General features: G+C 39.6%; 1 pseudogene; it reads left to right on the forward strand.

Moving 5' to 3' along the window:
• The first annotated feature begins 15,519 nt into the window (after window positions 1–15,519).
• Window positions 15,520–15,618, forward strand: LOC122099428 (annotated as a pseudogene).
• The last annotated feature ends 2,677 nt before the right edge of the window (window positions 15,619–18,295 follow it).

The raw sequence follows: 18,295 nt of genomic DNA on the forward strand, positions 1-18,295 counted from the left end.
CTATTTGGGAATTCTCCTCTGGATTATTCATTGTCTGTTCTGTCCCCTGATTATTGGATTGGGAATTGAGATACCCGGATTTGCCATTTTTCTTGTGTTTTTCCGGCTTACTCTGTCCATTTGAGATGAAAATAGCCCCAGTTTTGTGCTAGAATACTATCTTAAGGCAAGCATCAACCCAAGTCTGAATTTGCACAGTCAATAGTCTACACATACAATCTAGTTCAACAGATACATCTATTCAACATCAAGCAACTATACGGTAATTTGTTACTAACCGCAAAGAAGAATTTGTAAGACCAGAAATTATTAGGGTTAGGGAGAGATATGGGTAAAAAAAGAGGAATAGATTGATGTGGGGAGGCTCAGGGGGAGTTAACTAAGTCTTAATCTCAAAGCAGGAAATAGGTTGGGTAGGATGAAAGTAGAGAGAGAGAAAAAAAGAAAGGGAACAGGAAAAGAAAAGAGACCAGAAAAAATAGAAAGGTAGAAATTAATAAAATTATGTAGTCACGATAACAATCTATTTAGATAAGAACGTGAATTTATTGAGAGAAGGGGAGGGATATAAAGGAGATGTGAAAAACTTAAAAATAAAAATGCTTAAAATATTATATAGGTATAAAGAGGTAGTACTGCTATTAAGAAATTTAAGTCTTAGAGGTTTTGACTTGAGTAATAAATTTGTGGATTAGGTGTGTACACAATGGGGGATTGGGTCTAATAGTTAACTACGGGTTTATCTGAGGGTATGCAGGACAATAATTAAGTCACATAAAGAAGAACGAAAGAGAGGAGAAGGTGAAAAGGATAAGAAAGGAAGAAGAAAAAGATGAGAAGTTCAGTAGAGCTAAACAAAAAACAAAAAGATAATTTAAAAAGAGAAAAAAAAAAAGAGAAGGAAAACCAAAAAGAAAGCAAAAATGCACACTCCCTTATCCCCAAAATAAAATTATAAGAGGAAAAGAAAGTTTCTGGAAAACAATTTTTTTATCAAAAAAGTTAAAGATTAAAGCTTGAAAAACGTTTTAGAAAGAAAAAAAAATTTTTATATAAGGTACCAAAAATGAAAACTAAAATAAAAGAAGACGAAGAAGAGAAAAAAAGAAAAACAAACAAACAAAAATCAAAAAAAACAAAAAAACCAAAAAAACTTCTTCGATTTTTTTTGGGAGGAGTGGGAAAAAATCCTGTGTCTCCCTTGTGTCCCTAACCAGCCTCTTGTTGCAGCCTCTGGTCTGCTTGTGGTCCTGTGGCTTGGTTGGTTTCTTAAGTCAGTTTGTTCCAACAGGCAGTAAAATGCTCTGCTTTACCCAGGATTTGGCAATCCTCCTCCCAGGATAGTTCATTGGGAGACAGATCTGCTTTGAGTATCACAAAAGAGGGGGATGCAGTGATGAGGCTAGGTTCTAGTAGCTTTTCCGGGGCTGGTTTGTGAAAACCTCACAGAGCCCAATCTGGAGCCATTCTCAGGGTTTCTGTTTACTGATTTTCAATTGCTTGTCGAGGCTGCTAGAGGGAGGGGCAGCCTCTGGCTCTGATTACCCAGTGAAGAAACCCACTCCTCATGCTGGCGCCTGAGCTGGGTGACTTTTCCCTGGGTGGAGCTGAGTCTGGCGGGCCACGCCGCAGTTAAGTTCTTATGACCTGCTAAATGACTCGTTTTATTCCACGGCCTGAGCTGGAGCTAGCAGCTCCTCCGAGCTTTGTTGGTATCCAAGATGGAGTTCACCGGTGCTGGGGGGGGAAGGGGAACCCTTCCCTCCTCTGCTCCCTGAGAAGGAGTGAGGACGTCAGGCTTCTACTCACGCGAAGTCTTAGTTCCTGGGTCGTCTCTGGTCTGCGAACTGCAGGATGAACATGTCTGTTCCTTGTCGGTTCTTGCTGGTGTTGAGTATAATCCGCTGGCCCGCTGCATCTGGCTCCTTCGTCCCTGATTCTCTGTTGCTCAGGTATGGCGGCTGCGCTCGCCCGCCACCTCCACAGCTGCCGCCCGGGCAGCAGCTGCTGGCAAGGGCTCAAAAGTGTCTCCTTGACTGGGTTTCCTTCTCTGGCCTAAATCTCTGTCCTGTGATGGCACACTTGGTGTAATTCTCTGACTTTGGACTGTTCACTGGAACTCTAAAACTGCTTTCTATGGGAGGGCTTACTTAGACTCCAGCTTCTCCTCCGCCATCTTCCAGAATTCCCCAAAATTTTCTTAATAGAGATCCAGAAATACAAAAATTCAAAGGCAAATGGGGCAAATTGGATTGCATGAAATTGCAGAGCTTCTGCATGGCAAAAGACATAGCTACCAAGATCACTAGAAAGCCCATGTATTGGGAGAAGATCTGCACTAGCCATACAACAGACAAGGGTCTCATATCTAAAATATACCTGGAATTAAAAAAAATTAAATCCCTAGAGGGGTTCCGGGAAGATGGCGGAGGAGAAGCTGGAATCTGAATAAGCTCTTGCATAGAAAACAGTTTCAGAGTTCCAGTGAACAGTCCCAAGCCAGAGAATCACACCAAGTGTGCCATCACAGGACAGAGAGTTAGCCAAGAGAGGGGAAGCCAAGCAGACACATCTGAGCATCTGCCAGCAGCTGCTGCGGCAGCGGCAGGGTCGCAGCGGGGACCGCAGCCGCGGCCATACCTGAGCGCTCACACAGAGAGTCCGGGACGAAGGAGCCAGACACAGCGGGCGAGCAGATTCTACTCAACACCAGCAAGAACCGACAAGGAGCGGACAACTTCATCCTGCACTTTGCAGACCAGAGACGACCCAGGATCCAAGATTCGGCGTGAGTAGCCCCACTTCCTCACTCCTTCCCAGGGAGCAGAGGAGGGAAGGCCACCCCTCCCCCCCCCAGCACCGGTGATCTCCATCTTGGATACCGACAAAGCTCGGAGGAGCGTCTAGCTCCAGCTCAGGCCTTGGAATAAAACGAGTCATTTAGCAGGTCACAAGAACTTAACGGCGAAGTGACCTCACAGACTCAGTTCCATCCAGGGAAAAGTCACCCAGCTCAGGCGCCAGCCATTGGAGTTGCTCTCCTCACCCGGTAACCAGAGCCAGAGGCTGCCCCTCCCTCTAGCAGCCACCACAATCAATTGAAAAACAGAAACCTTGAGAATGGCTCCAGGCTGGGTGCTGTGAGTTTTTTTTCACAAAATAGCCCCAGGGAAAAGCTACTGTTTGTTGAAAGGCCTCAACTCTACCCAGAACCTAGCCTCATCACTGCATCCCCCTCTTTTGTGATTCTCAAAGCAGATCACCCTCCCAGTAAACTAACCTGGGAGGGGGAATCTCAAAATCTTGGGTAAAGCAGAGCATTTTTCTGCCTGTTCCAACAAACTGACTTAAGAAACCAATCAAGCCACAGGACCTCAAGCCGACCAGAGACTCCAACCACACTCTGGTTACAGACAAAAGGGAGATACAGGACTCTTCCCACCCCTCCCAAAAAAAAAAAAAATCAAAGAACTTTTTTTTTTTTTTCTTCTTCTTTTCTTTTTTTTTTTTTTTGTTTTGTTTTTTTTTTTCGTCCTATGTTACCTTATATATATAAAAAAATTTTTTTTGCTTTTCTAAAACTTTTATTAATCCTTAATTTTTGCCTCTTCTGAAAAAATAATTGTCTAGCTCTACTGAACTTCTGATCTTTTCTTCTCACTTTCCTATCCTTTCCATCTTTTCCTCTTTGTTCTTCTTTATGTGACTTAACTCTTGCCCTGCACATCCTCAGATAAACCCGTAGTTAACCAGTAGACCCTACCCCCCATTGTGTACACACTTAATCCACAAACTTATTACTCAATTCAAAACCTCTGAGACTTAAATTCATTAATAGCAGTACTACCTCTTTATACCTATATAATATTTTAAGCATTTTTTTAAAGTTTTTCACATCTCCTCTATGTCCCTCCCTTTCTCTCAACATATTCATATTCCTCTATAAATAGATGGTCCTTTAATCTCTAAAATAACATTAATTTTTACGTTTCTTTTTTTTTTCTGGTGTCTTTTCATTCCCCTTTCCCTTTCTTCTTTTTCTCTCTCTCTCTATTTGCATCCTACCCAACCTATTTCCTGCATTGTGATTAGGACATAGTTAACTCTCCCTGTGCCTCCCCACACCAATCTATTCCTATTTTTTACCCACATCTCTCCCTAACTCTTATAATTTCTGGTTTTCCAAATTCTTCTCTGCGGTTCGAAGTCCTTTAACATATAGTTGTTTGATGTCGAATAGATGTATCTGTGGAACTAGATTGTATCTGTAGACTATTGACTGTACAAATGCAAACTTTGGTTGATGGTTGCCTTAAGATAGTGTTCTAGCACAAAACTGGTGCTATCTTCATCTCAAATGGGCAGAGTAAGCCGGAAAAACACAAGAAAAATGGCAAATTCGGGTATCTCAATTCCCAATCTTGATAATCAGGGGTTAGAACAGATAATGAATAATCCAGAGGAGAGTTCCCAAACAGCTCTACAAACACTGCTGGCAAACATGATAAATGAAAAGTTTGACAATGTACAAAGGACTCTGTATGAGCGTGATAGGGAGAGAGAGGAGGCATCCCAGAAGTTTATACAGGAATATCATAAGCGTGAGGAACCTACTCAAAAACTGATACAGGATTTGCGTGAACAACTTGAGAATACTCAAAGAGAAAGGGAGGAATGGTGTGAGCAGGCTGAGAACACTCAAAGAGATCTGCAGGAATCCCACGAACGGGAGGAAGCTAATCAAAGAGTAATACAGGAATTGAGAGACCAGGTAGAGAACACACAAAGATCACTAAAGGCATTCATGGAATCCATTAACAAAGAGCTGAAGGAAGTCAGGGAGACCACAAAGGGAATGCTGAATGGAACCCAACAGAAGGAATGGGAGCCAAAAGAAACCATAACCAATCAACTAAGAGATTTGAGGACAAACACTGAACACCAAATTAAGGAAGTAAAGAAATTCATACAAGACCTAAAACAGAGCTTCAACAAAGAACTTGAAGCCATCAAAGCTGACCAACTAGAAGGAAAAGAGATAAAAAACAAAGTAGAGAGTCTTGACAGCAGGTTCGACCATGCAGAAGATCGAATCTCAGGGATTGAAGACAGCCTAGATATTATAGAGAAAGAACATACAACCATCCAAGACAAGTCCAAGAAATATGATAGATCTATCCAACACCTGGAAGACACCATCAGAAGGCCTAATCTAAGGATAATGGGTATAGAGGAGCACCTAGAAACAGAAGTTAATGGTCTAGGAAATTTGTTTAACAGGATCCTAGCAGAGAACTTCCCAAACATGCAAAAAGATAGGCCTGTCCAGATACAAGAAGCCTTTAGAACCCCAAATAGACCAGACCAGAATAGGACATCCCACCACCACATTATAATCCACACAGGATCAACTCAGAACAAGGAAAAGATCCTTAAAGCTGTCAGAGAGAAAAGGGTAATCACTGATAAAGGGAAACCAATTAGAATCACCTCAGATTTCTCAGCAGAGACAATCAAAGCAAGAAGAGCCTGGAATGATGTATGCCATGCCCTAAAAACAAACAACTATCAACCAAGAATACTGTACCCAGCTAAACTCTCCTTCATAACTGAAGGCCAAATAAAAACCTTCCATAGCAAAGAAAAATTGAAACAATACATCTCCACCAAACCAGCCCTACAAAAGATTCTTAAAGATGTCCTACACATAGAAAACCAACAAGACCGCAATAAAGGCCAAGAAACTGCACCCAAACTGAGAATTAAAGAACCATAGGAAGAACCCAGTATTCGCAGCCCCCAAGAAGGTAGATAACATGGCAGGAACTCCCAAATACCTCTCAGTCCTATCTCTTAATGTTAACGGGCTGAACTCTCCAATTAAGTGACATAGACTGTCTAGTTGGATTAAAAAACAAGACCCTTCTATCTGCTGCCTGCAGGAGTCACATCTTGCCCGTAAAAACAAACATATTTTCAATGTTAAAGGCTGGAACAAAATCTACCAAGCAAACGGACCGCATAAACAGGCGGGAGTTGCAATCCTAATATCAGATAAAATAGACTTCAAATTAAAATTCGTGAAAAGAGATAAAGAAGGTCACTACATACTAATTAAAGGATCTCTCCTTCAGGAGGATATTACAATTCTAAATATCTATTCACCAAACAATGGAGCACCCAAATTTATCAAAGAAACACTACTTTCCCTCAAATCCCATATAGAGCCAAAGACATTAATTGTTGGGGATTTTAACACACCACTCTCCCCACTAGATAGATCAACTCGGCAAAAACTCAGCAGAGAAACCACAGATCTAAACAGCTGCATAGATCAACTAGACTTAACAGACATTTACCGAACATTTCACCCAGCAGCATCAGAATACACGTTTTTCTCAGCAGCACATGGAACGTTTTCTAAAATAGACCACATTTTAGGCCACAAAGCAAATTTGTCTAAATTCAGAAACATTGAAGTTATACCTTGCATTCTCTCTGATCACAAGGGAATAAAATTAGAACTCAACACCAAAAGCCACCAAAGAAAGTCCGGTATCACATGGATGCTGAACAACACACTGCTGAATCATTAGTGGGTCATGGAAGAGATTAGAAAGGAAATTGAAATGTTCATGCTATTCAACAAAAATGAACACACAAAATACCAGCTCCTCTGGGACACAGCAAAGGCAGTACTCAGAGGCAAGTTTATAGCTCTGAGTTCCTACATCAACAAATTGGAGAGATCTGAAACTAGCAATTTAATGACGCATCTAAACCTCCTTGAAAAAGAGCAGCAAGATAAACCCCAATCCAGTAGACGGAAAGAAATAATCAAAATTAAATCAGAATTAAATGAATTAGAATCCAAAAAAACTATAGAAAGAATCAACAAAACAAAGAGTTAGTTCTTCGAAAAAATTAACAAAATTGACAGACCCTTAGCAAATCTTATCAGAAAAAGAAGAGAACACACCCAAATTAATAAACTCAGAGGTGAGAATAGAAACATCACCACGGAAACAACCAAGATTCAGAACATTATAAGGGAATACTTCTCAAAACTGTATGCTAATAAGTTTGAGAACTTGACAGAAATGGACCTTTTCCTAGCAAATATTGACATGCCAAAACTAAACCAAGATGAGTTAAACTATCTTAACAGGCCCATATCAAGCATTGAAATAGAAACAGCAATAAGAGACCTCCCAGCTAAGAAAAGTCCAGGACCAGATGGTTTTACAGTGGAATTTTACAAGGCCTTCAAAGCAGAGCTCACACCAATTCTCCTCCAACTCTTCAATGAAATTGAAAGAGAAAGCTCACTACCGAACACATTCTATGAAGCCATCATAACCCTCATCCCAAAACCAGGCAGGGACTCATCAAAGAAAGAGAACTATAGACCCATTTCTTTGATGAACATTGATGCAAAACTTCTCAACAAAATTTTGGCCAACCGACTTCAACAATTCATCCAAAAAATCATACACCACTATCAAACAGGATTCATTTCAGGGATGCAAAGCTGGTTCAATATACGCAAATCAATTAATATTATTCATCACATCAACAGGAGCAAGAATAAGAACCACATGGTTATCTCAAGAGACGCAGAAAAAGCATTCGACAAGATCCAACACCCCTTCCTGATGAAGGTTTTGGAAAAATTAGGAATTCATGGAACATTCCTCAATACAATAAAGGCTGTATATGACAAACCTACAGCCAGCATTATACTCAATGGTGAAAAACTAAAGCCATTTCCTCTTAACTCAGGAACAAGACAAGGATGCCCACTCTCTCCACTTCTCTTCAATCTAGTATTAGAATGCCTAGCTACAGCAATAAGACAAGATGCAGACATAAAGGGGATCCAAATAGGGAAAGAAGAAATAAAACTCTCCCTCTTTTCAGATGACATGATCTTGTATTTAAAGAATCCCATAGTCTCCACTCCCAAATTACTCAAGCTGATTCAAAACTTTGGCAAAGTAGCAGGTTATAAAATTAACCCCCAAAAATCAATGGCTTTTCTGTATGCCAACAATGAGAAAAGTGTGGCTGAAATTAGGAAAGCAACTCCATTTGTAATAGCCCCACAAAAAATAAAATACCTAGGAATTAACTTAATTAAAGAAGTGAAGGACCTCTATGATGAAAACTTTAAAATCTTGAAAAAGGAAATCAACACAGAACTTAAAAAATGGCAAAACCTCCCATGCTCCTGGATTGGAAAGATTAACATCGTGAAAATGGCAATACTTCCCAAGGCTATCTACAAATTCAACGCAATACCTATCAAAATTCCACCCTCATTCTTCAAGGAAATAGAAGAGGCAATCCAAAAATTCATATGGAACAATAAAAGACCCCGAATAGCAAAAACGCTCCTCAACGGAAAGAACACTGCTGGAGGAATATCAATACCAAATTTCAAACTCTACTATAAAGCCATAGTAATCAAAACAGCTTGGTATTGGCATAAGAACAGACCTCAGGACCAATGGAATAGAATTGAAAACCCAGAAATGAACCTACAGACCTATAGCCATCTAATCTTCGATAAGGGAGCTAAAACAATAGAATGGAAGACAGAGAGCCTCTTCAGTAAATGGTGCTGGCAAAACTGGTTAACTACATGTAGAAAACTAAAGCTAGATCCTTATATATCACCCTGCACCAGAATCAACTCCAAATGGATCAAAGACCTTGAACTCAAAGCAGACACTCTGAAAACATTACAGGATGGAATAGGAGAAACCCTGGGTCTCCTTGGCTCAGGCCGAAATTTTCTGAATAGAGACCCGGAAACACAACAAATCAAAGAAAGGTTGGACAAATGGGATTGTATAAGGTTGCAGAGCTTCTGCAGGGCAAATGACATAGCTAGCAAGATCAATAGAAAGCGCTCGGACTGGGAGAAGATCTTTACTAGCCATACAATGGACAAGGGTCTCATATCTAAAATATACTTGGAACTCAAAAAATTAAACCACCCAACAACAAATCCTCAAAGAAACAACTGCCCAATAAGTAAGTGGGCGAAAGACTTAAAGAGAAGCTTCTCTGAAGAAGAAAGAAGGATGGCCAATAGACACATGAAGAAATGTTCAACATCCCTAGCCATAAAAGAAATGCAAATCAAAACAACATTGAGATATCACCTCACTCCTGTTAGAACAGCAAAAATCAAGAACTCTAACAACAACAGATCCTGGAGGGGATGTGGACAGAAAGGAACCTTACTTCATTGTTGGTGGGAATGTAAACTTGTTCAACCACTTTGGAAAGCAGTATGGAGGTTCCTCAAAAGACTCCACATAGAGCTCCCCTATGACCCAGCAATCCCACTTTTGGGCATTTACCCTAATGTTTACAAAAAAGACCACACTAAAGCTACCAGCACAACTTATGTTTATTGCAGCATTATTTACCATAGCTAAGATATGGAACCAACCCAGATGCCCCTCAATAGATGAATGGATCAAGAAAATGTGGTATATATACACAATGGAATTCTATGCCTCCATCAGAAAGAATGACATTGCCCCATTTGTTAGGAAATGGAAAGGCTTGGAAAAAATTATATTAAGTGAAGTAAGCCAGGCCCAAAGAAACATAGGTCCCATGGTTTCCCTTATTTGCAATATCTAGTATAGGTATGAGTCAAGCGGAAAAAGTCAGAGAATGTGGTTAGGAAAACGAACCCTCAAATATGTATTTTAATGTTTTTGTTTCTTTCATGCATGTGTCTCTAACGCATTTATAAGATTATTTCTTTGTTGCTTTGTATGTCCCTCCCCCACAGTGTAACCCCCGCTTTCACTATATTTGATGTCAGTATAACATGTGGAGGAGATGGGGACAAAAAGTCGTTTAAGGATTCAGGTGGACCTGTTGCAACAATGAGAAGTACAAAATGTCATGTCAAAACCAGCTTTACAATGTCGGTGGGGGGGGGGAGGGGGGTATGATTGGGTGGGGGGGGAGGGGGGAGCCTGGGAAGGGAGGTGAAGGGTAAACAAAGGAGGAGGCTGCAATGCTTGGTAAGAAATGTATGCATTTTCCTGCCCATGTAATTGTAACCCCTCTGTACAGTATGTTCTTAATTAAAATAAAATAAAAATAAAAAAAAAAAAAGAAAATTTAAAATTGCCTGGGAAAAGAGGCTTTCATGCAAAGAAATCCATGATGACTTAGTATAGAGGAAGCAATGTGGGTAAAGATGGCTCTTTTTGCCACTAAACAAACAAACCTCAGAAAACTTGCTATAAATCCTGTAGGTTCCCTTGACAATTGTCATTACCCAGGAAATATACTCTCACTGTGTGAAACAAGGTTGTAGTGGAATTTAAATTCAAATTCTTAAAAAAATTAAGACATCAAAATTTGTGAATCAACTTTTAATTATCAAACAGATAGTTTAGGTCGGGCTGGGAAGGTGGCTCAGTGGTGGAGATCTTGCCTTGCGTGTCTGAGGCCCTGGTTTCGATTCGTCACCACCAAATAAGCACAAAGAAAAAGCTGGAAGTGGTGCTGTTGCTCAAGTGGTAGAGTGCTAACCTTGAGCTGAAGAGCAGAGGGACAGCACCCAGGCCCAGAGTTCAGGCCCCAGGACCGGACCCCCCCCCCCCAAAAAAAAAAAAACAAACAAGATAATTTGGGTCAATATATTTAGGGAGAAAATGCCCTCTACAATGAAAGAGGGTATTGGGTTTACACTTTTGTGTTTGTAATACTTTCCACGATGTCTTTGCATGTAAAGCACTAAAATACAGAAAAAGATGTGATTGGGTACTTCAAACCAATGATTTCATATTTCTAAGTGGCTCACAAAATATAATATCCTTATTAACATGAGATAGTGAAGAATTCTCTAATTACATAAGCCAAAAGTTTTGGGTTCAGGAACTGGGAAGGTGGCTCTGTGGTAGAGCGCTTGCCTTGAACTGAAGAGCTGAGGGACAGTGCCCAGGCCCAGAGTTTCAGGCCCCATGACCGGACCCCCCAACCCCCCAAAAAAGTTTTGGGTTCAGAATAGAATTTAGCAAATGAGAAAGTTTAGAAAATAGTGTTCTTAGAAGCCCTAGCTAAGTGTATTGGCTTCAGCAGTAGAGGGAGGCCAATATAAATTGTCTTAATATTTTTGCTACCTAAAGTCATTTTACAGAGTCTATTTGGCTCACTACAATGCAGAACTGATTGAATGAAGACGTGAAAATAAATTCCACATCCAAATGAGGCAACTTAAAAGAGCTTTAAAAGAGAAACTATGAAGATGTAGCTGTGGCTGAGGCTTCACTAGACTTCAAGCCAAGAAGCTGTGATTAATTGGAAATTAGGAAAGAGCTAAGAGGAGGACATAGAACTAGGACACAGAAGCGTTGTTCTTTTGTAACCAACCTGTCTTCCAAGGTATGGGTGATTTAACTCGATTCTTCTCCATACATCTTGGTGAGCAAATGCAAGAACAAGAGAAAAATAATATACTGAAATAGTTTTGCAGAGAATAACTTCACTGTTCGTGATATGGTATCTAAGGAGATTCTTAAGAGAGAAGATAAAAACGGAGTATTTTTTGGTTTCCTCTGAGCATCTTGTTAGCAAAATATATCCTTGAGGTTAAAATTGATTGAAACAAAAAGTGATGGAGTACTTATTTTTCTGGGCAATTTAAACACAAGAAGACTTTCGATGTAAAAGAAAAAAGAAAAAAAATAGCCAAGTATTTGTGTCTCAGCTTCTTGGACTGGTTTTCTGGAGACAAATTTGGCATTAGATTTGTCCTCATTGACATAGATATTGTTTCATGGCAACCAAATGCAAGATGAAAGTTTAATGGACTTACATTATGAATAAAAAGTAGTGAAGAGAGATGAGAGAAAAAATAGAGGATTGTTTTTCTATAGTGGAGTAATGGGTTCTTCAGCTTGTTTCTTTTTTTTTTATTTTATTTTATTTTTATTTATTTATTTTTTTTAATTTTATTTTATTTTATTTGAGAACATACTGTACAGAGGGGTTACAATTACATGGTCAGGATAATGCATACATTTCTTACCAAGCATTGCAGCCTCCTCCTTTGTTTACCCTTCACCTCCCTTCCCAGCCTCCCCCATCCCCCCCACCCAATCATATCCCCCCTCCCCCCCCCGACATTGTAAAGCTGGTTTTGACATGACATTTTGTACTTCTCATTGTTGCAACAGGTCCAGCTTGTTTCTTACATTCCATCTTCACAAGCTATCAGTTGTGGCTCAGTACTGGAGTATCCAGTTCAGACAAAGAGAACTCATAGAAGAAAGATAATATTTGCAGCAGATGTAGGTGATTTATAACCTTAGATAATCTATTTAAATCTGTTCAGAATCCTCCTCTACGCCAAACTGCCCTCTTCGAACAGTTTTGTTTGCTTTTACCAAGACTTCCCTCCATTAACTGCTTAAAATTTTTGAGAGCTCATATTCATACTCTCTAGAGATTGCTGTTTGGTTGTGATTTTTTGTGTTTTTGTTTGTTTTTGTGTTTTTTAACTGAATTTCCAAAGTTTGTGCAAGTGTCTTACAATTAAATATGTCCACCTAATTATCCATTGCTCCTAAATCACAGTGACTCCTTCTATCATTCTCAACCACCCCCTTCTCCAAGATTTATTTCTGATTTACCAATTCTTTTCTCAAATGTGTACATTGAGTATTCTAATTGTACTTGCTCCTTGTTCCATTTTTCATTCATTCTCTGTCTTTACTATTATTCCTCTCTGGTTTCAACTTCCTGACAGTCATTCTGTTAAACTGTCTGTTAATACTTTGAAAGGTTTATATACATTCCATGGAGTTTCAGTCCTGCATATACTTGAACTGATGTCAACTTATATTTCCATAATTAATTCATCTGCTGTAACAATTTGCAAGACTGGAGACTTGAAACACCTAGACATGATTATATTATCATCCATTTGAAGAGTAATCTTTAGTCAACAAGAAAGTTTAAAAATGGTTTTGAATGTATTCTTAACTACCAATTTTTATAAATGGCTTTGTACAATGGTGTGTGATTATTTTATTTTACATGGGATAAGACTTTCTACTACCTATAAGTTTTGGAAAAAGAAGAAAACTAACATTTACTACTATAGAGGAATATGATAGAAATAGAAGATAGATTTGGTCACATCTCAGATGAGTACCCATATTCAAGCCTTGAAGACATATTTCTTACTATGTTAGTCAGAGGGAAAACAAAACAACATATGATAAGGCAAGTATTTGTGACTTTTTAAAATGTCCCTTATTAAGTGATAAAATTTACTTTATTAGCTAACCTTTGGGGTTGAAATATGGGAGGTTGATCTATTTAACAAATATCTGAAATGCACCTACTGAACAACACAAATGATGCGTGGTACTATTTCTACACTTTAATGAATGGTTGAACCTGTTTGGCATTAGTGCTGGGTAAATAAATCAACTCTATTGTAACTTGCTCCCTAATACTTGAAAAACTTGTAATGTCACTAAGGGTCATCTGCTTATCAAATGTAATTTTGTCAAGTGTGATTTCAAAAAGTTTATTTGAAAAGGAATACACTTTCAGGAGATTAAATGTAAGTTGGTTTGAGAATGACAACATTTTTATATTACAGAACCAAGTTGTACTAAAGTACCAGTGTTTTGAAGCACAAACAATCTTCTCAATTAGTGTTTTGCTGAATTACATTTGACCTCTAAGTCAAGTTTTCCTGACCTTGGAATCAATCACGGATCTGTCCTTCCAGGAATTATTTTTTGGGCCCACTTATGCTAGACTGAAATATTACATTAATCATTAGGGGAGTGGTATTAAAAATAATCTTATGACACTTTCTGATCTTGTTCATTCATATGAGCTGGTCATCTGTAAATTGAGTTTGAAATACAGTACTTTCTCTCGATTCTGTGACCTCATCTTTCATTTTAAATTGCCTTCCATTACACAATTGCTTGCTGCCAATTCTTGTGTCTCAAGGAAATGGGGCCCTGAAATATTATAAGAAATGAAAAATTGGGATGGATTTTCAGTTACTTTCTGCTGGCATGTTGCATAAGCCTAGGTGAGAAGTCTTGCCCCTGTTATCTGATGATGCAGGGAACTCAGCCATAAGATACTACGACCAATGGGTCTATAGAAGAATAAAGTCTTTTAGATATCATATCAGCACAATTGGAGTGTAAACTGTAGGAATGCTTCAGAATTGTGGGCAAAAACATTTTGGGACCAGCGAGTTAAAATAACAAACAGAGCATCAGAGTAAAATCTCTTATAGATTAGAGGAAAAAAACATTGATTTTTAACAATGTGAATTCAGAAGACCACGAAAACTTAGAAGGTCTCACAAGTTTATACCGAAGACATTGCATTGATCCTTTTTATATTCTAATATATATTCTAAACTTAATTATTTATATTTCAATTCTATTTATTGGAATAAATAAATATCAATTTATTTGTCAAATTATCAATTGATTTTAGTAAGTTTCACTGTGTGAAATATAAATTCAGCACATATAAATATAAAATATATAATTATAGATAATATAATAAAAAGGGGCACATGTTTTGCATTGTTCTATTGTGGTTAGAGGATCAAAAGTAACTCTGTTTTAAAGTATTATTCCATTATCTCTACCTCAGTGTTTGGTAGAGTTAGACTTAAACCTTTAACTTTTGTAGATTTACAGACTGGAGGCAAGAGGAAACATTACCAATTTACGGCCTAATAACAAGGAGAAACATATGGGCTTCTCCTGGAGCTATGAAAATATTTTGTGATAGAAAGGCAGTAGTGTAAGTTCCTGCCTGGTTGGAAGGTAGACAGGCCAGGAAATTAGTTAATCGTGCATATGAACAATTTTTTCACCTTCTTGGCTTTAGCAACTGTTGAAATGGTAAGTATAATAAACAATTATATTTTGATAAAAACCTTCTAGTCTGAGCAGTTCTGTCTGAAATGTTCAACTTTCTAGGATCCCTTGTAACTAAGAGTTGTTTTGTTCAAGATAGACAATTTATGCTGTCAAGGTAAGATATTCTGGTTGATCCTACATGGAAGAAGGGTAAAGTGTCAGGTAGACATTTGTGCAAATAAGACCTCATTTGGGAAAAATTTCAGCTGCAGAAGTTTAGAAGGAGCTCTTAAGTAAGGCTAACTTTGAATCCATTAGCTCCACAGAGCTAACTCAGTTGGATAAATAAATACTTGAAAAAGCCATCCCCTTTGGACCTAGCTTAAAATGCTTCAAAGTATGATTAAATCTAAAATGAAAAAGATTTAAAATAGTCATTGACAAAAAATTGCAAACGTAAGCAATCGACTGAACAATATAATTATTTTCCATTATACACAGAATTTTAGGGAAATAAGATCAGTAGCATTGTTAGGAACATCAAGGTTTCCTTGTTACAAATAGGCACCCAAGGATATAATCCTCTATAAATATTGTATCATTAACTATCTAAATTTTAAGACATTACATGCTTCAGCAGCACATATACCCAAATTACAACAATACAGAGATAAACATGGCAATTGCACATGATGATATGAAAATCTGTGAATTATGCCATATTTTTCATTCTTCACATGCAAGAAATGGAAAACAATTATTAAAAAGTTGATTACAAAATTACAAGTGTAACAATACATGTAATTCATATATATAAGTTAGTTTGACATCAGTGTATTAAATCTTCACCTTAGAAAGGCCTTTACATAGCATAATCTTAACAAAACTTTTAAAATTCGACAACATTGTCATTTTATTCCAAAGAAATATACGATAAGCACCTAGTAAAAAAGGAATCTTAAACTGTTTCTGTATGGAATGCAATCTGAAAGGACACATTTATTATTGAACCTATATATTATAAAACAATGTAGTATTCAAAGTCATATCTAGGAAAGAATAAAATAGATTATGGATATTATACAAACAGAATGCAGAATATTTTAAAGTATAATTTTTCAGATAAACACCAGAAATATCTTTAGTTTCTTTAGTACTCTCTTCAACAGATAAATTAAAATTATTTCTGATTAAAAAAAGCAAAAACTCGAGGGGGGACCAAGATGGCGATGGGGAAGTAGCAGAATGCCACAGCTTTCCCCAACCAAAAAGAGAATTCAAGTTCCAACGTTTAATCTCCCCAAGAGACCGACAACAACAAAAAGACCAACATCCATTCAAAAACAGGAGGCAGAAAAACAAAAAAATAGAGTTAAACAGAAGAATTTCACAACAGAGAAGCATGAACACCCCTCCTCCAACGTCTATTGGCCACACAGCAGCGTGCCAAGCCATGGCCAGCCCGCCTGGTGGGAGCTGCCGGTGTCCCAGAGACACAGGGGGCTGTTTGCAGATCACCTGCACCAAAGCCCCCTGAGGTACCAGTGTCAGACCTGCTAATCATGACGACTGAAGAAACCTCTGAGCAGGGAACTTACACGAACATCCCACCCCTACCCCTCACTCTCCATTTGAGCAGAGAGGCTCCATGCCACCAAAGCAACTCTGCCCCATGGCAGGAACCCCAGAGATACATGAGATGCCCACAGAACACCAGAGCAGAAGAACTGAAAGGAACTGGTGTTGATCCGGAGAGCGCAAACAGAAACAAACCCCAGCACTCAGAACCTGCACAGAGGCCCCTCCCCTACCCCTCGAGTGCAGGCCGGAGGCCCATCCCGTGTAGTGGACCCGAACAGCGTCAATGGAGGCAGTGACAGAAGAGAAACACATAGAGCCAACACCTCTCAGCCCAGCCATAACCACCTCAATGGAACTCTGACTGCAAGGAAACCAGCAACATACATTACACAGAAACAACAACTAGCACCAGGGTGAGTACCCTTCAGGGGACAGTGTATTCCTCAAGGGAGACCAGTGCTAGTGGGAATCCCCAAACCCCCTACCCCAAAACCTGCACCACAGGACCCACTAAAACCAGAAACTGTTCAAGAGCTCCACTAGCCCATAGAGCACACTCAGCTGGCCACGCTAGAACAAGAGAGACCCTGGAAGTGAGCTTAAACTCCCAAGACAGGAACAGCACCACTGGGTCAAGACACCCCACGGTGGAAGAAATTTGAACTGTGCACTCCAGGCTGTGTAATCTAGGTGGGATACACAGCAGCACAGGTCCAACCAGTGTGCCCCAGGCTGGGGGCCGGGACCAGGCCTGGGGATCCGGTGCCTGAGCAACATAACCACCTCCTCCCAACTGAAATCAGAAGCTGAGCATACGCCTCAGCAAAGGGGAGAAAAACAGGGAACAGCAGCCCCTGGAAATCATGCCTGTGACAGCAAAAGACCCGGGGGGGGTTCAGGACAAGAGGAGCCCAAACCCCACAAGAAACCTACCCATATATTCTAGGCTGGGAATTGGAAAGCACAGGCCGCCAGCACCTGATAATAGTCAGGAGCTTAGTCTGGTAAGGTGACTCAGCAGTACAGTGCTTGTCTTAGGTGCAGGAGGCCCTGGATTTGATTCCTCAGCAACACATAAGCAGAAAGGGCCAGATGTGGTGCTATGGGTCAAATGGTAGGGTGCCAGCCTTGAGCTGAGGGACAGCACCCAAGCCTAGAGTTCAAGCCCACAACTAGCCATAAAAGTAAAACAAAACAAAACATCAGGAGCCCATAGCAGATTCCAGCATCTGGGAGAGTACATCCAGCACATCCGAACTTGCCAAGAGCACCTGTAGGAACAAACAGGAGCAGTCTAAGCTGCTCAACCCTTCTAAGGGCTGGAACTGCCAGTGATCTACAGCAGAGAGCCGAGAACCCTGTGTGGGTCAGACCAGCAGCTGGAGGTCGGCCCCCAACAGAACCGAGATCAGGTACAGACTCTCTCTACCAGGACAGAAACAGTAACCAAGCAAAGACAGACACCTATTGACCAAGAAAAAATTTCAGATTAGTCTGAAAAAAATCCCTGAATCCCCATGAGAAAATCACAGGGAAAGATTACAAGGTTTATCAACACCTAGGATAGCAACCTATCTCTAAATGCCAGCAGCAACCCAGGGGATAGCACCAGTGGGAGCAAAGTAGGAATGGAAGACAAACACTACATTCAAGAGATGCTGGAGGCAATGACTCAAGAAATAAAGCGAGAAATAGACCAGAAATTGAAAGAAAAAAGGGTCGAAATTTTGAAAGGCATGCAGGAGATCAAACAGGAGAAGCATGCAAAAACAGAGGCAGCTCACACCTCACTAAGTCATGCGGTAAGTGACAAAATAGAGGCA

This window comes from Dipodomys spectabilis, unplaced genomic scaffold, assembly GCF_019054845.1.
Source record: "Dipodomys spectabilis isolate Male_0828 unplaced genomic scaffold, ASM1905484v1 ptg000513l, whole genome shotgun sequence".
Classification (NCBI taxonomy): Eukaryota; Metazoa; Chordata; class Mammalia; order Rodentia; family Heteromyidae; genus Dipodomys; species Dipodomys spectabilis.